The sequence below is a fragment of the Sminthopsis crassicaudata genome, chromosome 1, assembly GCF_048593235.1.
Source record: "Sminthopsis crassicaudata isolate SCR6 chromosome 1, ASM4859323v1, whole genome shotgun sequence".
Lineage (NCBI taxonomy): Eukaryota > Metazoa > Chordata > Mammalia > Dasyuromorphia > Dasyuridae > Sminthopsis > Sminthopsis crassicaudata.
In genome coordinates this window covers 315,698,954-315,724,246 of record NC_133617.1, presented here as the reverse complement: position 1 = coordinate 315,724,246, position 25,293 = coordinate 315,698,954, and the positions used below count along the sequence as shown (strand labels likewise).

General features: G+C 32.6%; 1 long non-coding RNA gene across 1 annotated transcript in view; it reads left to right on the top strand.

Moving 5' to 3' along the window:
• The window catches only part of LOC141554137 (uncharacterized), a 121,131-nt gene that overhangs the window by 83,464 nt on the left and 12,374 nt on the right, over positions 1 to 25,293 (top strand). The window lies entirely within an intron of this gene.

The following is a 25,293-nucleotide window of genomic DNA, read 5'->3' as shown; positions in this document are numbered from 1 at the left end:
GATTTGATGCTCAATTCCTCCAGAGAAATTGTAATCAAATAGAATAGTCAGGAAATAAGTAAAGGAAAGCATAAGGGGGGAAATAAAATTACTAAAGATTTTAAGTGGAAGAAAATTCAGTTGAAGATCTCAATAATAAACAGATAAAGGAATAGAGAAGCTCTTAATGACAAAAGGGAATATACCTCCCAACTCAAGTAAAAAGAAATAAGAACTATGATTGTAGAATGTATGATCCACTCAGGCTACGCATAGCTTGACAATACAAAAAAAAAATAAATTTAAATAAAGGTAGCATTTGAACAATTTCTATAAAGAATACCAGATCTGTAGAAGACAAACCAAAGACAATATTTTAAAGTGTGATTTTTTTCCTCCAAAATTATCTGAGGAGACAAATGTGCAAATAGAAATCAATTAGAAGAAAAATATAGAGACATAAGCCTATATCCTGAATTAAACCTCGCAATCCTAATTAAAGGTGATTTTCTAAAAAATGAAATTGTACAATGAGAGGGCCAATAAAATGTGTAGAGAGGAAGAAGATAGTTGGGAGTATCTGATGTATCCTGATAAAGTCAAAAATTAGCAATGAAAGAAAAATAATTCTTATATTCTCAGGGGGAAAAAAAGAGTGTTTGTATGAAAATTGGTGAAGAAGTCATAGTAAAGATTAAAATGGGGAAAAAGAAAGAGAGAATAATAATGCAACAGTCAGAGGTGATTCCATTGAAGAAAGTTCCACTGGGAGAAGACAGGCATTCTATAAATTGAGATTATTACCTTACAATTGGCATACATTAGAGCATAGAGAGGCCATTTATCCTATTTTAGGAAAAAGAGTGCCAAAGTTCCTGAGGAGAACTGATCCCAACAAGTATTGGAAAACACACACTGAGATGAAAATTCATGGCAAATCAGAGAATAAAAATATCTCAAATAGGGTAAAATGTGAAAATCAGGAACATATTAAATTCCTACCATAGGTAGTTCTGTTATTCTCTTTTTCACCTCCAGAAAGAATTCATTAATTGGAGAGGTAGAACCTTGCAGAGGGCTATTCCATATGAGTAGACTGTAGGGAAAGTAATATGATGCAAGACAAAAGAGCCCATATACTGAAGGAAATTCCTGTTTAAGATAGCTATAGAGGCATGATTTTGATGTCTGTAAAGAAATGAACAAGAAAAAGAAAATAATAAAGAATAAAGACTGCAGGAAGAACTCTTCAATGGGATAAGGGACATGGGCACTGAAAAGAGATATTACAACAAAGGCTTGTTACAATAATTCATGACAAAGAGAAAAAATGTTAAAGCTAGCTCCAGGATGAAATAGCAGTAGGGACATTGTTTCCTTATTTCCTTCCTTCAAGAATATTAAGAATATTAAAACAAAAACAAACAAATGAAAAAAGGACTAAAAAAATAGTGAAATATTATACTGTAAAAGAAACTGACCTGAAAATAGATCCAGAAGATAACTTAAGAATTTTTGGATTACTTGAAAAGCATAATAATAATTAAAAAACACTTAGATATCATTTTCCAAGATGTTATCAAGGAAAACTTACCTAACAGTCTTGCCAGAGGGTAAAATTGAAATTGGACAAATCCACTAATCACCTTTTGAAAGAGCTCCAGAATGAAAATCTTGGCAAGATAATAATAAAATTCTAGAGCTTCCAGGGAAAGGAAAAAATACTACAAACATCCAGAACGAAATTATTCAAACATCATGTAGCCACAGACAGGACCACACAAAAAATAATGACTTCCACCCATAAAGGATAAGAAAGCTTGAAATGTGATATTCCAGAAGGCAAAAGACCTCGGATTACAACCCAGAATAGCCTACCAAGGAAAACTAAGTCCAATCTTGCAGGAGAAAGAATATATATTAATGAAATAGAGGACTGTCAAGATTCCTAATGAAAAGAATAGCACTGAATAGAAAATCTGACATTTAAACAGAAGACTTCAGAGAAGGATCAAAACAAAAGCATAAAAGATGAATCATAAGACACTCAATAAGTTTAAACTTTCCTTCTCTTTCCTTGTCTTTGATTCTTATTTTTTCCTTCCCTTCCCATGCCTCATATTTATGGATAAGAACTGCCAGGGTCAGACTCCACTTTATTGACTAAGAATAACTCTCTATCTGCTCTTGGATACTCTATAAAACATATACATAAGGAAAGATCTAGACCTATAATTTCCTTGATGAAGAGAAATCACATGTGAGAAAATTCTGCCCATGAAGATTAACATTTTCTCTAACTTAAGTTTAGGGAGTTGCCAAGAAAATTAAGATGTTCAGAGACTTGTCCAATCATAGAGTTGGTTTGGGAAAGAAGTAGGACATAAACCTAAAGGTATTCCTGACTCCAAAGCTAGCTTTCTATTTCTTATGCAAAATTGCCTTTTATATATACTCAAATAACTCAAATTTATCTGTGGTCTCATTGATTTGAAAGTTCCCTCCTAGAATGGAGTTCTCAGTTCATTTATATCCATCCCTCTTCACATGACTCTAGTCAATATCATCATCTCATAAATTTTATGTAGGTGGTCCATTCAATTTATGGAAGGTTGTTTTCATTTTCCCCTGAGTTTCTGGATGCTCACTTCTTATCTCTCTCTCTGTCTTTCTGTTTCTGTCTCTGTATCTGTGTCCTTGTCTCTTTCTCCCTTTGTCTCTGTCTTTTCTTTCTATTTGCCTTTCTCTCTCAAAACACACACACACACACACACACACACACACACACGTATGCATATATAAATATTTCTATTTATGTAGAAACTTCCTTTACAAATATCTTACATATAAATGTATCATATAAGTGACTTAATAAACAATCTTCATAATTAATGGGGCTGAAAAATTCATGACCTAGTGATTGATATAATGATAAAAATTGTATCAGACTGTATCTTTCAAGGTGGAAGAACCTACCAGAAGTAATGTTCTATGGGTATATCATTTTTAAAACCAAGATAATTGAAATATTATTATGATTTTTTAAAGTAAGAATTTTTATATGCACATGCCATCATATCCATAAAATTTTATGGTTATGTCTCATTGTGATACAAAAGAGATTCAGGGTCCCTAAAACTATGTCAGAAGATTGCAAGTTTTAAAGGCCCCAACATGATGGAAAGGCTGAAAATATAGTTTAGCAAGAGACTATGGCTGTTTTCATTGGTCCAGTCTAAGTATCCAGAGGCTTATCTCAAATGGATTGTTCAAGTGGAGATGGATTCATTGACTATGGCAATCCATGACATAAAGAAAAATGAAAAATTAACCATGGCTCTTTCCAGATCTTTTTTATATTTCTGTAATTCTAGTCACAGAATAGTGGGAAAAGAAAATCACACAGTGGTTGATTTATCAACATCAGGCTAATTGTTGGTTCTCTAAAGGTGAGATTCTCATTCGATGACCAACAAATGGATATACAACTGGAGGAAATAAATCAAATCAGTCTTCATATTCTTACTATAAACAAAACAAGAAATTAATTTTGTAAAGGACTAAAGAATGTTGCATCTAATGCTTGAGATTAAAACATAGAAGATAGAATTTGAGTAAGATAGCAAGCAGGAAGAGATGAAACACAGAAAAGGGAAAATTTATAAAAATGTTTAGAAATAATATGCCATGAGGATAAAATTCAGATTAAAAACAAGTATTCTTATATCATTTCTACAGATTACTATCATTATTAGCAATATTTTCTACACATGCAGCCAAGAATTAGAGAATATAAAATCCATTGGTCCCAAAAGTGATGTACTCATCTTCTCTGTAAAAAAAAAAAAAAAAAAAAAAAGTATAGAGCAATTTTATCACAGATAAAATCATCTCTCACTTCTCCTCAAACTAGTGGCCCATGGGATAATGATGGAAAACACTGAAGATTCTGTAAATTTGCATGTCTTATGCAATAAATTCCTCTATTTCCTTTGAAGTCAGGAGGAATAACTTCAGGTCACAGCGAGTTCCTCATATAAAATGCTGGAGAAAAATGTAGTGGACATGGAATGAGAAAAGCAGCTTTATTTGGTCAAGTCAGTCCTTAAAAACTGAGTAATGTGAAAGAAACAACCAGTAAATCCATGGAGGTCTTTCAGTATTGGAGTTACTTGCATGCATATATAGCCAGACATAATTTCTTGCAGTCCATGTCTCCCTGGAATTTTAAAGGCCTCCAAACTTATGTCCATCTTGAAACTATTAAGTAAAACAATGAATAGAAAATTAGGCTTAGAGTCAAAAAGTCATGAATTCAAACAGGCATTTATGAAATGTGTGTCCCTTAATCTCTGTCTTAGTTTCTCCAAAATGAAGTTAATAATATTACCTAACTTCTAATTTTGTTAGGAGGGTTAATGAGATAATATTGATAAAATATTAAAGTACATGACATAGAGTAGGTATTTCAAATAAATACATATTTCTTTCCTTTTCTCTTATGAAACATGTCTAATAAATCCAGATAGTTTAAAATTCTAGGCAGTAAACAAGAGAAATATCATGTGCAGATTCAGGGGAAAATATCTGTATGGAAACCACAATATAAATAGAAGGGTACCTTGGGTGTGAGCCATTGGGCTGGATTGTAACATGTTGCTCTAACGTGGGTAGTAAGTGATTAAAGATATTTTTCCAATCTTCAGCTCACGTGCTGTCATTATTAATTTGATTAGTGGTAATATACTTTATGCAACTACATTTGAAAAGATGAACTTTAAGGATTGTGAAAAAATTGAGAAATATGGGACAAAACTGATGTCTGAATTAGAGGTAAAAAGTGAAAGAACTAAACATTTATTTCAATGAAAAGCAGCTGACCTTTATATGGTGAGTTATTTAATATATAGAAATTAATAAGACTTCTTGAATAGAAGTCTTTTTTATTCCCATGTAAATACAAGTCTAGGTATGCCCATTAATTGTACATCAAAGTTCAAATCCTAAGTTGTAAAAAGAAAAAAATAAATCTGTGGTTCTCAGTAATGGTGTGTGGAAGGAAGGGAGGAAGGGAAATGTAAAAGGCAGGAACTCAGTATGATTGATTTAATCCTACAACAAGGTGTTAACTCAGTGGAATTGATAAGACAGTTCTCTAATTCAGTATGATTTATTTAATCTTACAACAAATAATGGTTCCCTAGTGATATGATTGGTTTATACTCAGTATACTGTAATGATGTAATTGTATACTTTCCACCTTATATATTGGAATAAACTCAGCCAGACACAGACTTCAAGATAGAGACTGTCCTGGTGGCTCTCCTGCCTCCTGCACTTTGAGAGAGAAGACTTGATCAGCCTCTGGTGGCTCTCCTACATTCCTCCACTGAAACTAAGACCCCTTTCAGAGGGTCTCCAGAAAGTTTACCTAGCCCTAGATGAAGGAGACAGAATGTGAAGGAGATAATAAAAACTTTGGACTTTATCCCTGACTATTCTCTGGTGATTACTAAAATGAAAATTGGTCCCAAGACCTCCAGAAAGCTAATCAGGACCTTACAGGGAACAAAGGAAGGAAGAGAGGGAGGGAGGGAGGGGAAGGGAGGGAGAAAGGGAAGGAAGGAAAAAAGGAAGAAGGGAAATTACTCCTTTAAAGGAGGGATTTAGGAAGAGGTTTTTTTTTTTTTCTTTTTTTCTTTTTTTTTTTTTCTCTCTCCTCTCCAGAGGGGCAAAAATCATGAGGGTACTAATAAAGCATGAATACCAAAGGTGATGTAATCTCCGTGATGATAGGTTTCTTCATGATGAGCTCCTCCTGAGGAGCACAGAAGAGATACAGGATGCTGATAGATTAAAATCCAAGCAGTAAAGTTGATAATTGGTAATGACAATGATAAATATTTAGATAGCACTTTAAATTTTGCAAAACAATATTATCTTCTCAATATTGTCATCTTTTATCCTCTGTGAATCAAGATCTATTATTATTCTTATTTTACAGATACAGAAACTGAGGCAAACAGATTAGGTAATTTGCCAGAATCACACAGATAGTGTTTGATGCTGCCCTTGAACTGAGGTATTTCTGACTCCATGATCAGTAGTTTACCCACTCTGTCATCCACAAGAAGCAAACATTCTTTGATAACATACATAGGGGATTTCTGCCCAAAAAAGGGATTTTTATTTTGTTTTACATTTTTGCCTGGAAATTCACAAGGATTAAGAAAGTCATACCCTTTTGAAGTAGCAATAATAGTGTGGATTTTACTACTTTTCCCAGAATGAGATGTGTCATCTTCAATTTTATTTCAAGCAAGTTGTATTATACCACCTGTACCATACTCTGCCAAGGTGAAATCAATTTGTTGAATATCTGGTTCAAGTATTAAGGGTAGAAAATGCATGCTCCCATTGTTATTGATTCTCTGAGTTCTGTAGTCATAGGAGAGGCGCAGGTTGTTTACCACATTTGATTAATGTCAGAATTCTAGGAGGAGAGAGAAGCAAGATGATGATCTCTTTCTGGTTCTTCTCCAAGAAGCATCCAAAGAATCAGTTTCTTTATCCTTATCAATATTTCTATCCAGTTGACTGAAATTTAATCTCCCCAAAACAACCTGATTGTATGATCAACTTACTTATGTAAAGGTCTCACAATGTCACAAAAACCTTTAAACACTTTCCAACTATTCACATGGAGAGAGTTCTGATACTAGAAGTTGTTTGATACAATAGCAGGAAATGGCATACCACTTTTTAAATAATTTATCTGACTTTATTAGTAATAATATAAACATATTCTCTGAATTCTTGATAATCATTTGTTTGCATTTTACTAAGTAATTGATTCCCAAATACTACTCATAAATTGTAGGTTGCATTTTAGCTTACTACCTCATAGTCGTTCTCTAGTTGAATCTTCAAAGATTTATTCTGGAAATTGGGTCTAAACTAGAGTGGAGATTAATTGGCTGTTTCATTTACAAGAAGAATAGCCTCATATTTCTAAAGTTTTTTTTTTCACTATTGTTTCTCTTCATGAACTCAGTGATCACATCAAATGTAAGAGAGGATCAACTATAATCACTAATTTGTAAAACCCCATGATAGTTATTGTGGGTGAGATCAGAATTGTATAGTCATGACCTTGTGAAAATGAAGGCAAATTTGAATAAAGAAGAGGACTCAAACTAAACCCGTTGTCAGAATGACTGAACAACCTCCAGCGGATGATATGACTGAAGGAATTAGGGATGTTAAAAAAGTCTAAAATCCAGGAAATCTGCCAGATAGTAATCAGAAAAATGTAAAGCAGTTGTGGGGATCAAATTTTTTCTAACCTAAAGCTAACTAGGAAATGCTCAGATCTTTTTATTGTGGAATTGTTTGTTCTCCTGCCCAAATGGTACTCTCATAATGTAATTCTTAGGGGTTTTATTGCCTATTATTGATTCAGGCCCTTTTGTGAAGTCCTGTACAGATGCACATATATATATATATATATATATATATGTACAAACATGGCCTGTATACATGTGTGTATTCATGCATATATATGTATATATATACATATCTGCACTGGTTTTCTATGTAGATATGTATGAGATATGTTTATAAATATGCATGCATATAGGTGTTTAAGTTTGTGGATTCAGGAAGTACAAACATTCTTTGGTCATATATTTGACAAAGAACTGGGAATACACAGAAAAATATTGTTTTGACACTGGGTAGTTTATCTTGTCTATTCAAAACTGTAACAGGTGTCTCTGCCACCAAGGAGATAAAATAATTTACTGAAACAGAGCTTTTGAACACCCAATTTTAGTTGTGTTTGCCCATAAAATCCCTGATTCTCATAATTCATGGGGGACTAGGAAAATAACACCTGGAGCGCACTTAATTAGCATTGTATCTCAAAAATCTTAGGTACCAGATGTATGCATTTTTATCTTATTTTTAAGGATATAAATAAATTTAATTAGCTGATATTGTGGAGGTTGTTGTTTTGCCAAATATCACAAACTCTACTGGAAATATATGTAATAAACTATATAGAAAATAATTTATCCAACATTATATTGAGTGCATAATGCAATTATTCCTAAAGAGTTATTTGTATATTTGAAAAAGCTTACAATTATTGTCCTCAAAAGAAACTAATTCATTTAGACTATGCCACCTGATGCTCCAGGGATAATGATTTTTTTTAGAAAACATGGATTTAACCTCTTGATTACATTGTGATAATTGATTTCCATCTTATGCTTGATACACTTGAAGTCCCATTGAGATTCAGTATTTGGACACCTTGTTGTCCTATCCAGCATTCCCTTTCAATCAAAAGAGACTAAAAATGAAGTAGCTATTGTCAATCATATAATGACTACTCCATTTACCCACACATGCTCTGCACTGGCAGGTCTAATGCATGCAAATCTAAAACTAAAACAGGGCACGCAGACTTTTTAAAAGACATACCATTGACAAGAGGTCAAAAAAATTGGTTTTATCTCTTAAAATGTGTCAAATATTATCATATATTTGAAGGGAGTAAGTTGTTTTTTTTTTTTCACTGAACTTCATTATAAACAAAACCAGTGAAACGTCACTTAATTGTCTATGCTTTACACTAAGATTCCAAATTAATGGTTTTATTTTATTTGACTCCTTAAAAAAAAAAAGTAAAGTAATTTTCATCTGTTTGATAGGAGATGTAAATATGAAAGATTGCTTTTCAGGAACAATTTTACGAAACTTTCAGTTGCCAAAATTGATGAGAAATGGGTAATATTCTAATAACTAAGCATTCCACTTTTTAAGAAATTTGATTTAGGAAGGAAGAGGAGCCAAGATGGCTGAAAGGAGATAAGTTGTCATCAGAGCTCCTCCTGTCATCCTTCAGATCAACACCACATGAAGCCTCTGAAGTGATTTTGAAATAACAGAATCCATAAATATTTAGAGCATAACAAATTTCCATCAGAAGATAAATTGGAAGAACTTCAAAAAAAGGTCTGTTTCGATTGGACAGGCAGGGAAGTATAGTGAGCTGACAGGGAGGCAGTTGAAGGAGGCACAGTGCAAAGAACCAGGGTGGTGTGACATCCATATGCCAGAAATCTAGCCAAAATATATCAGTGTTGGCTACTCTGGGCTGGTTACAAGCCAGTAGATCAGCAGATTAGCTGTGAAATAACCAACACAAATACAAAAGACAAATAATGAGCCTCTAAATTCCAGAATAATTCAGAACTTGGCCATGCCCACTTAACACCTGAAGTCAGCAGCTCCAGAACACTGCAGTCACAATCACCTATAGAGAAAGCTTGGGTCAATCTCCCAGTTGCCCTAAAAGCAGACCTCAACTTTAAAAAATTCTAAAACATAAGCAAACAAGCAAAAAGAACTCTGACTATAGTTTTTTTATGGAGAAAGAGAAGAACTAACTTTGAACTCTGAGGATACTAAAAGCAAATCAACTCCACTTAAGCCAGAAAGAATGATATGAGTTAGTTACCACCTCACAAGGCTCTCTTAGAAGAATTCAAAAGGAATCTTAAAAGAGAACTTGAAGAAAAATAGGGAAAGGAAATGAGAACATTGCAGGAGAATTTAAAAAAGGAAACACAGAAATTATCCAGAAAGAAAAATCCATAAAATCCATAGATTTAATGAAATAAAAAAGCATAAAACTCATTACAAAATAGATTTGACAAAATGGAAAAAGAAAACTCCTTGAAAAACTGAATTTGTGAAATGGAAAAAATCCATTGAACAAAACAACCCATTTAAAAATTTAATTGGTCAAATACAAAAGGAGCTTAAAATGAAACAGAAGAAAATAATTCACTAAAAATTAAAACTGAATAAATGGAAATGAATGACTCAATGAGACATCAGGAATCAGTGGAAACAGAACCAAAAAAATGAAAGAAAAAAAAAATAGAAGAAACTGTAAAATATCTTATTGGAAAAAACAACTTATCTGGAAAATAGATCTAGGAGAGACTATATAAGAATAATTGGACTTCCTGAAAATCATGATGAAAAAAAGAGCCTAGATGTCATCTTTCAGGAAAGTATCAAGGAAAACTGTCTGTATGTCCTAGAACCAGAGGTTAAAATAACCAATGAAAGAATTCATCAATCACCTCCTGAAAGAGACCCCCCAAATGAAAACTACAAGGAATATTGTAGCTAAATTTCAGAATTATCAGATCAAGGAGAAAATATTGCAAGCAGCTAGAAAGAAATCAAATATTTAGGAGTCATAATCAGGATAGTTGAGGACCTAGCAGCTTCCATTCTAAAGGATTAAAAGGCCTGGAATGTGATATTCTGAAAATCAAAGAAAGTTGGATTGTAGTTAAAAATTGACTACCAGCAAAATTGAGCATTATCTTTCAGGGAAGAAGGTGGATATTCAGTGATACAGACGAATTTCATTTATTTCTTTTGAAAAGACCAGACGTGAACAAAAACTTTGATCTCCAAATACAAAAATCAAGAGAAGCATAAAAAAAGATAAAAAGGAAAGAACTCTTGAGAACTTGTGTCTGTTATGGGTCTTCTTAGAGGGTGCAGATATAATTTGATTTTATTGTGATTGAGGAGGAAAGGGGATTCTACTGGAAGAAGTTAAAAATGGAGTTAAAATGGGTTAAATTACATCTCATGAAGAAGCCAAAAAAACCTCTTACAATTCAGGGAAAGAAGCAAGGGGAAATGAGCATTATGCAAATCTTAGTGTCATCAGATTTGGCTCAAAGAGAGAATAACAAATATATTTAGCTTCACAGAGAAACATGTCTCACATGTAGGGAAGTTGAAGGGGAAAGGGAAGGGAAGGTTAATAGAAAGGAGAACAGAAGTAGAAAGGGAAAGGTATAAAAAATGGGAAAGGGCTGTAAAAGGTGAGGATTGTTTGAGATAGATGGTAGTCAGAAGCAAAACACTGTGGAGGAGGGAAAGGGGGAAAGGAAAGAAAAAAACATAAGTGGGGGAAAATAAGATGGCAGTAAATACAGAGTTAGTAATTGTATATGTTAATGTGAATAGGATGAATTTTCCCATAAAACAAAAGCGGATAGTAGACTGAATTAAAAGTCAGAACCCTATAATAAGTTGTTTAAAAGAAACACATTTAAAGCAGAGTGATGCATGCAGAGTAAAGGTAAAAGCCTGGAACAGAATCTATTATGCTTCAGTTGATGTAAAAAAGGAGAGTTAGCAATTCTGATCTCAGGTGGAGCAAAAGCAAAATTAGATCTAATAAAAAGAGATAAGGAAGGAAATTATATCTTGCTAAAGGTTAACATAGATAATAAAGTAATATCAATACAAAACATTTATGCACCAAGTAGTATAGAATGCAGATTCCTAGAGGAGAAGTTAAGAAAGCTGTAAGAAGAAATAGACAGCAAAACGTACTAGTGAGAGGAACTCAAATTTGCTCTCTCGGAATTAGATAAATCGAGCCACAAAATAAATAAGAAAGAAAATAAGGAGTTACATAGAATTTTAGAAAGATTAGGTATGATAGATCTTTGGAGAAAATTGAATGGAGATAGAAAGAAGTATACTTTTTTTCTTAGCAGTTAAGAGAAACTGCATAAAAATTGAGTATACATTAGGGCATAAAACCATCAAAATCAAATGCAGAAAGGCAAAAATAGTAAATGCATCTTTTCCCAGATCATAATGCAATAAAAATTAAATGTAATAAAGTGCCAAGGAAAAATTGACCCTAAATTAATTTGAAACTAAATAATCTGATCTTAAAGAATGAGTGGGTGAAATGACAAATCATAGACACAATTGATAATTTCACCCAAGGGAATGACAATAATGAGACAATATACCAAAAGTATAAAAGAAATATAAAGTGCCAAACCATTTGGTACTGGCTAAGAAATAAAACAGTCAATCAGTGGAATAGGTTAGAGGTAAAGGATAAAATAATCAATGTGAGAATCCCAAAGACCCCACTTTTGGGATAAGAACTCACTATTTGCCAAAAACTGCAGGGAAAATTGGAAATTAGTATGGCAGAAACTAGGCATTGAACCATACCTAACACCGTAGACCAAAATAAGGTCAAAATGGGTTCATAATTTAGACATAGAGATATTATAAGCAAATTAGAAAGACAAAGAATAGCTTACCTCTCATATCTGTAGAGAAGGAAGGAATCTGTGGCCAAAGAAGAACTGTAGTACATTATTGAATACAACATATATAATTTTGATTATATCAAGTTTAATTTTTTTGTATAAATAAAACCAATGCAGATAAGATTAAAAATGAAGCAGTAAACTGGGGGGGGGGGGGAATTTACATTCAAATTTTCTAATTAAGGCCTCATTTTTAAATAGTAAAAGAATTGACTCAAATTTATAAGAATTCAGGCCATTCTTCAATTGATCAATGGTTAAAGGATACGAAAAGACAATTTTCAAATGAAGAAATTGAAACTATTTCTAGTCATATGAAATGCTCTAAAAGTGCTCTAAATCACTCTTGATCAGAGAAATACCAACTGTGAAGTACCACTATACACATCTCAAATTGGCTAAGATGACTGGAAAAGAAAATGACTTCTGTTATGTTGTTGGTAGAGCTGTGAACTGATTCAACTGATTCAACCATTCCAGAGAGTAATTTGATAGCAAAAGGCTATTAAATTGTGTATACCCTTTGATCCAGCAGTGCCTCCAGTCTATTTCTATAAGTCTATATCTGAAAGATCATAAAAAAGAGAAAAGAACCACATGTGCAAACATGTTTGTAGCAAACTGGAAATGGAAAACAGCCAAAAAACTATGACAAAAAAGTGAAAATACTATGTTTTTATCCAAATTCAGTTCCCTCAGTCCCCTTTCTGCATGCAGATTGCTCTCTCCATAACAAGTGTATTGGAATTGGAAGCCTAAATCACCTAATTGTTGAAAAGAGTCATATCCATCAGAATTGATCACATTTTTTTTTTTTGCTATGTGCAGTGTTCTCTTGGCTCTCTACTCACTTCATTTAGCATCAGTTAATGTAAGGTTCTCTGGGCCTTTCTGAAATTATCCTGCTGATTAATTCTTACAGAACAATAATGTTCCATAACATTCATATATCATAACATATTCAGTCATTCTCCAACTGATGGGCATCTACTTAAATTTTAGTTCCTTGTCACTAGAAAAATGGCTGCTACAATTTTTTTTTTTTGCATTCGTGGGTTCTCTTTTTTTTTTTTTTTTTATAAAAAATAGCTTTGCATTTTCAAAATATACGCAAAGATAGTTTTCAACATTCACCCTTACAAAACCTTGGGTCCAAATTTTCTTTCCTTCCCTTCTCCCAAACCCTCCCTTACATAGCAATCAATCAAAAAAATATTAAATATGTGCACTTCTATATACATTTCCACAATTATAAAGATACTATTTCTAACAATAAACAAAATGTATGGTTAGGAGAACTGAGATTCTAAAAAGTACATGATCTTAAGCAAGTCATGAGATCATAAATTCATAGTAGTAAATTTTAAAGGTCAATGAAAATATAACCCTTATTTTATGGAAAAAATTTTAATTAAGACAAATGAGTTTCAATGACTTCTCCAATGTCACACATGGTAGTTAGCAAAGTTGACGTTTGGAAATAGGTTTTTAATATCAATATTTTGCTGATTATAAAAAAGACATTTTATTGGGCAGTATAAAACAATATCTTATAGATCTTTTTACTAAAAATATTCTGCATCCATATATCAGAATGTTTAAAGATTCTTTGGAATATATCAAAAATAGAAAGAAATATTCCAATTAAAAAAGAAAACATATTTAAGCTATAAAACTTAAAAAGATGTGTTTTCTAAAGATGTTCATTTCTTGAGTGGAGGGGATCCATCATGAAATCTAGGAAGGATTTCCTAAGGATGTCTTCTATGTATTACTGTTTGCATATGAAACGTGACTCATGTCAAGTTTTAGTACACTGTACAGCTTCCCAGAAGGGATATGAATTCATAGAAAAGTATTTTGAATTCTCCATCCAGAATAATAAGTGAAGGGAAACTGATTATTGATCAGATTTCTTTGGAAAGATAATATAAAAGGTTTTTCCACTAGTAAGAAAATGTAGGATAGTCAATGTAGATGCATAAAATTGAGTACAAAGTGAAATAGAAGTCAAGAAAAGTTGACTACCTTCAGTTAAGAGAATAAGCAATTAGTAAGCACTTTGTTAAATTCTTGGAATGTACAAAGATAAAAACTGAATTAAAAAAAAAAAGAAAAAAAAAAAAAACAACAACCACTCTCTAAGAGCTCACAGCCTAATGTGGGAGGTGATATGAGAGTAACTTTATAGAAACAAGTTATATAGAAGAAAAATGGAGGTAAACTCTATGGAAGGCACTATGATTAACAAGAAAAAAGATTTCTTCAAGAAGATGAAACATGCACTAGGACTTGAAGAAAACCAAGGAAGTTAAAAGATAAAAAAATCACAAAGATTATCTATTTTGACTACATGCTTCCTACAAAAGTCATGGCTCATCTTTTAAATGTTGCTATACTCACTGTGTGGCTATATGACATTGATACATGAAACAACTGTGTACATAGGGATAAAATTGTGTTATCATGCAGGGAACATTGGAGCAGAACATGACAGGTGCAAGCAAACTACAACACAATCAATGAAGCTTCTCTGATGAAGAATGAGAGTAAAAGATGTCATCAAGGATTTGTTTCATTGGAAGAGAAGGTATGGTAAAAATGAGAGATTTCAAGTGAACAATGAGAGTAATCTCTATCACCTTTACAAAATAGAGAAAAAGCAAAGAAAGCCTCTGGAATATTTTTTGATGGGCTCTTATGGCCAATTTATGGAAGGTCATGAATAAGTAAAATGGGATGGGTAATGACTAACAATTTTTTTTAAAGTTTGAAATATGTAATTTCTGGATAATTTAATAATTTTATCCATAAGATCAGGGAATTATTAATAAAAAGATCGTCATTTGGACATCTGTCTTAGAACAAAGACTCTTAATGGTGGTGGGGATTACAGTTTATATGTCCTTTATTATTGCCACCTTATATATTGCCATCTGAAGGGTGGCAATCAATTCAGATTGGTTAATACAATGAGAAGTATGAGGTATTTAAAATTAAGGTCTTGGAGCCTAGGATTTAAGCCACTCAAATTTTTCTCAAAGAGACATCAAATTTCATATCATCTGTTTTGATAAAAAGGAGAATCAATCTTTTCCCAGGCTTTTCTGAACAAACACAATGATCAGGAAAATATCCATTTGTCCAAACTTAGAATTTCTTTTATTGACTAATTAGATCTTGACCTAGAGAAATCTTTAAGATTTCCCATACTAGTTGATTTCTAGACAAGGAAAAGGGAAAACTTTTGGTCCTAATACAATAATTAGTTATTAAACATAAGAAAAAATATTTCTCAAAAAAGGAATTATGATCTAAATAACAAATCATCAATAGATGAAATCCAAGATCCATTCTAGTATTTGATAATCACACTGATCTGAAATATTACAGACTTATGGTTATCTATTATATCATGGAGTCCAATTTATGATCAAAACTAAAAAATACAAAGATACATATATGGTTCTTTTCTTTCAAAATTGGGTGTTGATTTTTCATTATTTAGTAATATTGCTTTTGTGCACTAAGGCTATGCTAGTGACCTAAGGGAGCTAACGAAACTTCCAACAGTGATATAATTACATGAAGTCTGGATCCACGTACAAAGGACCAGACTTGAATAACTGGAAAGATTCAGGTAATTCCAGTCCAAAACATTATGTTTATAGGCTGCATATCAAGCAAAGTTTTCTGCAGATTTTAGCAGTTTATGATACAATACAATCCTTTTGACTAGTCTGATCCTACCATTACATTCATAGGCCTACTTTAAAAACAGCTTGGGTACTAGAAGAATCTGGTTCAGATGTTATATGTCATGAATAATACAATTTATTCACTGACATTATTTTACTCTACTTGAAAAAGTATGTAGCAATTTCAAAGGTATCAACAAAATATATCTGGCAATTTTGATTTTGTGATAGTGTTCTTAAGAATCTTTTACAAGACATGAGGACATAATAGAAAGCACTTTGTACATCATCAATATATTGACCTGAACATCTAAGAGTACTGACATAAAATGAGTCATGGTTTTCCTTAAGAAGTTATTAAAGAATTTCAAGCCAATAGTGTCAGGTAAGTATCTGTAACGTATATTCTCCATCATTTATTGTATCAGAGACATGAAAAAGAGAGGAACCTTGTCAAAAGGATTAGGTATGATGAATATCTTAGTGATTTAAAGCTTACAACTTATGTAAAAGACTTGTTTATTTGCCAGTTGATTTAGTTTCCTGGAGATGGGGTCTTAAACAAAGCAAAAACAGGATTTTTAAAAATCAATTTTTAACATCCTTTCTTGGATGTTAAAAGTGCTTTGGAAATCTTCTGGTGTTAGACAGATTTTTGTCGTTTCATTCACACATTTCAACATTACTTACCTGCTTTCCTCCTTTTATATGATTCAAACATGTTTTAATTATTCTGTTTCAGTATATTTATAAATTAAAAGTAATTTTATGAACTTTAGTTTTGATATTCTATTTAAGTGCTTTGACTCATTTCTAAATGAAAAAAAAAATGAAACAATGTAAAATGCTAAATCTAAATCTATAATAACGTTAACCTACTCCAAACTAGACAAATGTGCAATATAATAGCAGCCTACTAGGAACCTTTGATTTTGGAATTTCACCCTGAATAGCATTACAATGCACTTAGTCCCTTTTCTCTGATTATAAGAAGGCTTCTTTCAAATTCAAAGGCAACCAAAAAAATAAAATTAACCCAATCAAATCCAGGAAATGTAAGCTTTTTTTTTTTTTCATTGTGTAAATATCACATTTTAATAATTCTGTGTGGGAATATACTTCTTTCTAATTAAAAAAAAGCAAAAATATTATCAGTTTAATTTTCATAATTTTCAACATGTTAATTATGTTTATAATCTGAAGAGATTTTTTTTAATCTTCCCAAATCTTATGGTCAATTCTATATTTTCTTTCTCAAAATTTTCCAATAACTACGTTCAGTTAAGAAGTCCTTTCCTTATAATCCATGATTAATGGATCTCACTAACAAACTTAAAAAGATGAATCAAGTAAATCTCAATCAGAATCTTCTGAAAGAATTCCTCTATGGAGCATGTTACCATTCTTGGTGGTACTTTATGGAAAGTACTAAGGACATTTCCTGAGTAGGTCTCAGTTACTGAGGCTGCCTCCAGGATGAGTGAGATGGCCTGCATTGTTGTGTGAGAGACATAAGAAAGAAAGTGCTTCTTTTGCTGTCCTATAAGGTGACTTTTCATTCTAGACTTTGGCTTGGTTGGCTTCTTTACTTTGGGCCTCAAATAATAAAGAAGAGACAAAACTAGATGCAGTTTCTAGATTGTCCTGCCTTCAGTCTGAGAACAGGAGCTCATGGACTATTATATACATGTACTAAATGACAAAATCCTTCCCATTATCGTAGCATTATACCTAAATTCAATAAATTGATGAGTGCCAACTTTATGAAAGAATTCAAGTGTTCCAGAATCCAAACTTCTGAGGAAAAAAAATATATCTGCAAATTCCTAATATTAAAAGAATCAAGACTTTTATTGGGAATGGGAGGGGAAGGGAGTGGAATCTGACAGTACCAAGAAAAATCTCTACTAATTATCTCTTTAGAAACTCTAAATTCTAGAAATCAGTTTGATAGAGACTAGGTATAAGTCAACATCTCACACTGCATTACAAATAATAGTGATCATAAGCAAATTTGGGGAGCAAGGAATATTTTCCCTGTTAGAGTTATGGATAAAGGAAGAATTAGTGATCATACAAAAGAGGGTATTGTTGTTGTAATAATTGTTCAGTCTTTGCAGTTGTGTTTGACTTTTCATGATCTCATTTGATGTTTTCTTGGCAGGTAGTGGAATGGTTTGTTATTTTTTCTCCAACTCATTTTACAGATGGGGAAACTGGGGCAGCAAGATTAAATGACTTGTCTGGAGTCATATTGCTAGTTAAGGTATGAAGCCACATTTGAATTTAGGTCTCAAGGCTTATTACTCTACTCACTTTATCATCTAGCTGCCTTATACAGAAAACATTACAGGATTAAAATGGAAAATTCTAAGTACAATAAATCAAAAAGATTTCGAACAAATTAACCTAATATAGCCAAGATTAGAAGAAAAAATACAGTATTTCTCTGATAAAAGCCCATTTCTCAAATATGTGAAAAACTTAAATTTATAAGAATACAAGTCATTCCCCAATTGAGAAATGGTCAAAGGATATCAACAGCCAGTTTTTAGAATAAGGGAAAAAAAGCTATCTACAATCATAAAAAAAAAAATTTAAATAATGATTGCTTAGAGAAATGTATATTAAAACAACTGGGGTAGTACCTCATGCCTATCAGATTGGCTACTGTGATAGAAAAGGAATATAACAAATTGTTGATTGAACCTAGAAAACACTAGTGTACTATTGGTGGGGTTTGAACTGATCCAAAAATTATGGAGAATAATTTGGAGTCATGCCCAACAGTTTATAAAACTCAAAGGAAACAGAAAGGGACCTGTTTGTAGAAAAAATATTTATAGTAACTCATTTTGTGGTGGCAAAGAATTGCAATTTGAAATTATTTGCATAGACTAAGAAATAGCTGAAGAAGTTATGGCATATGATTGTGATAAAATTTTGTTGTTATTTTTGTTGTTGATGATATTGTTGTCTGTCATTTTGTTCATGTCAACTCTTTGAGATCCCACTTGGGATTTTCTTGACAAAGATACTAGAATTGTCTGCGATTTACTTCTCTATTTTATTTTACAAACTGAGGCAAACAAGATTAAGTTACTTGTTCAGGGCCACATGGCTAGTAAATGTCTAAGGCCAGATTTAAACTTGGGAAGATGGGTCTTCCTGATTCAAGGACTAGTCTTCCCTCTACTGCTTTTCCTGATGATGCCCTTATGGTGAAATATTATTGTGCTGTAGGAAATGATGAGCAATCAAATCATTATTAATCAGAGAAATGCAAATTAAGATAATTCTGAGATATCACTACACACCTGTCAGATTGACTAGGATGGCAGGAAGATATAAGGCTGAATGTTGGAGGGGATGTGGGAAAACTGGAACATTGATGCATTGTTGGTAGAGTTGTGAAGAGATCCAACCATTCTGGAGAGCAATTTGGAACTATGCCCAAAAAGTTATCAAACTCTACATACCCTTTGATCCAGCAGTGATTCTACGGGGCTTATATCCCTAAGAGATATTAAAGAGGGGAAAGGGACACATATGTGCAAAAATGTTGGTGGCAGCCCTTTTTGTAGTGGCTAGAAATTGGAAATTGAAAAGATGCCCATCAACTGGAGAATGGCTGAATAAAGTTGTGGTATATGAATGTTATGGAATATTATTGTTCTGTAAGAAATGACCAACAGGATGATTTTGGAGAGACCTGGAGAGACTTACATGAACTGACACTGAGTGAAATGAGCAGGATCAGGAGATCATTATATACTTCAACAACAATACTATATGATGATCAGTTCTGATGGACTTGGCTCTCTTCAACAATGAGATGAACCACATCAGTTCCATTTGTACAATAATGAAGAGAACCAGCTACACCCAGTGAAAAAATTATGGGAAATGAGTTTGAACCACAACATAGCATTTCTACTCCTTCTGTTTTTGTCCACTTGCATTTTTGATTTCCTTCTCAGGTTATTTTTATCTTATTTCTAAGTCCTATTTTTCTTGTGCAGCAAAATAACTGTATGGATATATATATACATGCATTGTATTTAACATATACTTTAACATATTTAACATGTATTGGTCTACCTGCCATGTAGAGGAGTGGATAGGGAAAGGAAGGGAAAAGTTGGAACAGAAGGTTTTGCAAGGGTCAATGATAAAAAATTACCCATGTATGTATCTTATAAATAAAAAAGCTATAATAATAATAAAGAAATGATGAGCAAGATACTTTAAGAAAACCCTGGAAAGATAAAGATTAAAAATAGACATAAATGATGCAAAATGAATTAATCGGAGAAGAAAATTGAACACAATAACAGCAATATTGTATGATGATCAACTATGAATGATTTAGCTATTTTCATGGATACAATGATCTGAAACAATTCTCAAAGGACTTTTACTGCAAAAGCTGTTCATCTCCAGAGAAAGAACTGATGTAGTCTAAATGGAGATCAGAGTATTTTTTCAAAAACTTTTTTTCCTGTTTTATTTTGCAATGACTACTCTAGACATGTTTTGCATGACTACTATAGATATATAATCTATAACAAATCACTTATCTTCTTAATTAGCTAGAGAAAAGGGAGAATATTTGACTAACTTTTTTTAAAAAAGAATGTAAAGTAATTGAGGAAAAAAATAAGTACAAAAGAACAAGTTCAAGAGTTCTAGAACTCAGCCACTTTTCAAAAGAGAAGTCAGATACCTGAATAGAGTCATTTCCTAAGAGTACGATTAAGTGTACAGCAAAAATGTACGGATTTATTTAAGGATTAAATGTACAGTAAAAGGAACTAAAATCTATTATATGGATAAAAATGCTACCTAGATTTTGCACTCTGCTGTCACTTCATGTTATTTATATTGTATGGTTCCAATGAGCAGAAGATCACCTTTTTAGTAATCCCAACTCTATGTTCCTTCCATGGAAGCCCATAATTTCAAATAGTACCATGAAGCTGAAAGTTTATATGGGTCTCTGGTGTAAATGTGAAAGAGATACTTAAATGTTAGAGGGTTGCCCTTTTGCAAAAGCTATTTTGTTTTCATTCTGGGGAAGTGTAAATGATGGACTGACTGGCAGCATGAGTTTGTGGGACTAATTGGCTCCTTATAGAATGTGCTACTCACCAATGTTTTTATATAATTGTGAATTATTCACATGTTTCATTCATTTTCTCTATGGTGGAATGAATACAGCCTGTCCTGAAATGTTTATGTGTTACTTTGGTTTCCTTGTGTAAGTCTAAGAATCTTTATGCTGTAAGGATCTAGATATGAAATGTATACTGGGATTCTTCTGAATGATTTTTGGGTAGGAACAATATTAGACCAAAATTTGAAAATTTATGGGACAGGACAAAACCAGTCCACATAAACCCCAATCAAGATTTTCAGTTTAATCAAATGATCTTTCTTGTTGTTTTTTGTAATATTCTTGAAAAAGTTTATATACTCTTCAAGAATAAGGGAGAAAATATTGAATATGGTTCAGTATTATTCTACTATCCACTTTTCATGTGCTGCTTTTCTTCTAACAAATATTTTGAGATGGTAAAAAGAGGAGGAAAAAATTGATAATGTATATATATACTGAAGAATGGTATAAATAGGTTAGATGTAGAACAAATATTTAAGAAATAACTTTCATAAACGTCTGAATAGAAAAGAAATAAAAACCATAACTTCTTTTAAAGTTCTCCTAAAATGAGAGAAAGAACGCTGGCCTTGGATTGAAAAGACAAGTCTTCATCCAGTCTCTGCCACTTGCTATGCCACCTATTTGAAGTAGGTTTATCACTTAATCTTCCTGGGTCTGATTTTGATTCTGTAAAATAAGAGAAGGAAGTGGACAAGATTATCAAAGATTCTTAATCAATGAACCTATAACTTCTTTAAGTGTCTTTTTTCTTTTTTTTTTTTTGGGGGGGGGAGTGGGAAATGGTGTAAAATAAGAGTGTATATCTCCATAATTCTAAGAGTTCTTCATATGCTAAATCTGAAGGTCTTTCTCTTTCAAAGCAATTAGGTCCTTTCCAATATGTGCTGGAGCCAGCACTAATTGTGAAATACTATTCAGAGTAATCATTTACAACTCAGAAATCAAATCAAGAATTGTTTTGTTGATATACAAAAATATAAATAATGAAAATTAAACTTAAAGGTATATCTCTTTCTCTACATATGTGTGTATGAGAGAATCTTCTGGAAAGATTTGTTAGTAAATATTTACCAATAATATAGGCCCCTCCAAAATCACACTATAAACATTGTTTAAGCTCAGTAGGAGTGCTATAGTAATAAATTAAGAGAATGAAGCAAATCACTGGGCTGGAGACCTAGCCCCATTCTATGCTAATAGAACTAATAACAACAATAGCAACCCACATTAAATAATCCTTTAAGGTTTGCAAAACAGTTCACATTTTTTATCTCAGCTGAGCCTCATAACACTCAGAACCTATATAATGCACTGCTGGTCCTATTATCATGATTGATAAGGAGGCAGCTAGGTGGTACAATAGATATACTATAGGACAGGAAGGTCACAGGTCACTTCCAACCTCAGACATTTATCAACCAGCTATGTGACCCTATACAAATCACATAAATTTTGGTTGTTTCAATTATATCATCCGTTAAATGAGGATAGTATTAGCACTCACCTACTGGAATTGTTCTGAAGATCAAATGAAATACTATTTGTGAAGTACCTGGCACATCACAGGTTCTATATAAATCTAACTATTATTAGTTATTGTTATTATAGTAAATAATTGCATGTTGTCAATTATAACTGGCCATGGTATAATCAAATTTAAAACTGAAAAGGATCTTTGAGGTCATTGAATCAAGCTCTTTTTTACAGATCAATAAACTGAGGCCCAGATTTTCCTGAGGTATATATATTCAGAATATAAATACCAGAAAAAGAATTTAAATTCAAGTCTTCCAACTATAAATCCAGTATTTTTCCAGTAACTCAAGTGGTCTCTTATCCTCTTTCTAAACTATTTCTCTTCATTTTTAACAATGTCCTAAGCCACTTTTCAACTATTTGCCATTTAGTAACTCTAGGACAGTTAAATGGAACTGTTACCTTATCAGTTTGTATGATCTTTTTGCAATGCCAGAAAAGGTGAGGCAAGACTGAGAATAGTTTTTAATAATTTAATTGTGGAGAGTTTTAGATGAGCCTAGGCTAGCCAGCTCCCTGGGACTCATCTCAAAGCATTCAGCAGCAAGCAACCAATTCAAGAGACTTTTATAGCTAGGGGAAACAGAGGCAGATAAGATGGGGAGGGGAGGGGGGGAAGGATACTGGACAAGCCATAGTTCCAGGAAAGGATCATAACTCATTCCTAACAGGATAAGGGTAAAGGGGGAGAGGATACTGGGTGAGTGGACAAGATAAAAAGAGGGAGAATTATCCCCGCAAATATTTGAGATAAGGCACTTGGAGTTTTATGACTCAATGATATTTCAGGGCCTTTTCTCCTACTCAGTCCCAATGGCAAGGGACAAAGGGCTATTACAACCCTATCCAGAGTATAATAATTCAGGGAAACAGAGGCACAGCACTTTAAATCATGCAAATCATACATAGTCCATCCATGACTCCATACTGGAGTACTCCTGCCTAGGGTATTTAATATTTGCAATTGAGCTGTCCGATAAAATGTTAGGGCCTTGGTTTTTGTTGTTGTTGTTGTTGTTTTTGTTTTTGTTTGTTTTCCCTTGGTATTTCAAGGACATCAATAGAACACTTAAACATTCCATTTGTCATCTCTTATCCTCCTTACTGGTCAGTCTGTATTCTTTTCCAACATATTTCTCTTTAACTGTTGCTGAAAAAAATTATGTCTTGGAATATGCTTTTTAAAACTTGGTTTAAATTACATGAATTATCTGGGCATTTGCCACCAGGTGGTGGTGTTTAGCCAGGCAGTTGTTTTCTCCAGATATGTGTAATAAAGATCTGGGGTAAAGAGCTATTTAGTCTTTCTAAATGTAGAACATTTTCCTAATCATAAAGTCTCAAGAATGACAGATATAGATGTTTAAAAGTAAAGTAGAAAAACCAAAAGAAATAATAAAAAAAACACTATTTTTATTTCTTTTTTTAATTAAAACTTTTATTTTCAAAACATATAAATGGGTAATTTTTCAACACTGACCCTTGCAAAATCTTGTGTTCCAAATTTTTCTCCTCTTTCCCTTACCTCCTCCCCTAGATGGCAAGTAATCCAATATATGTTAGACATGTTAAAATATATATAAGAACACTATTTAAAAAAATAAATAAATAAACATTTCCCAGCACAAATGGATCTCACTTAAACTTTTAATTATTAATTTTCTATTTCATTCAAGTCTAGAATTGTGTGGCCAGAGTTTTGTTTACAAATTCATACTCAAGAGACAGTGTTGGCTGGTGGAAAGAGAGCAATCCTTCGAGTTAAAAGACCTCATTTTATATTAGTCTCTGAGTAATTCCTGTGTAAATTTGAACTTCACTTGCTGTACTTTGGTCTTAGAGTCCTCCTTTATAAAAGGAATGTGACTAGGTGAACTCTAAGATACCCTTCAGCCCTGAGTTTCTGAATGGACTGGATATTCTGCCTTTTTCCATCTCTTTGTAATGTTAGAAAAGTCACTTAACATTTCTGAACTACAGTTTTCTTTTGTCTATAATATAAGAGGCACAGAAACAACTCCAAATCCAATGAACGAATTCACGTGTCACTTCCAAGTACCAAAGTCATTACCTTTGCTAATAATATTTGAGCTCCAATTGCTTCTGTTTCTCCTTTCTGACAGAACTGTTTCAGACCAGGTGTTCCATTGAAATAATTTACCCCCGTTGCTCTAAAGAAAAAAAGAAATTCTAATTCTTATCCAAAACTTATGCTATAACTTGTAGTTACCAATATTGAAATAATTATAATATGATGGGTTTACCACACTTCTCTCCTAAGCTTGATTTCTTCTCTAAACCAGAAGGAAAATTCACATTCATTATCATTATAAACAGGAGCAATAAACATCCACTTCACTCCTACCTTCCTCCTATAGATATATTTCCTTCCTTCTTCCTAAAGAATAAAAAATTTATATTTTAATAAAGGTTTTATACCCCAAACATAATTTTCAACTTCAATCTTTTCCCTGAAAAAAAAAAAAGCAAACCTTACTTAAATACTTTATGACTATTTATCAAATAATCTGAGCAAACAGAATTTAGTAAGTAGCCTTTTGAAACTTCAAAAGTCTTCAAACTTATACAGAATTTCAAAATTAGAATATGCTACTGAAGCAAACTATACCAACACATACATGCATATGGATTCCTTCTGCAGTGTCTTTGACTAATGATTATCCTTTCTTTTCTTAGATGCTTCCATTGAGATGGT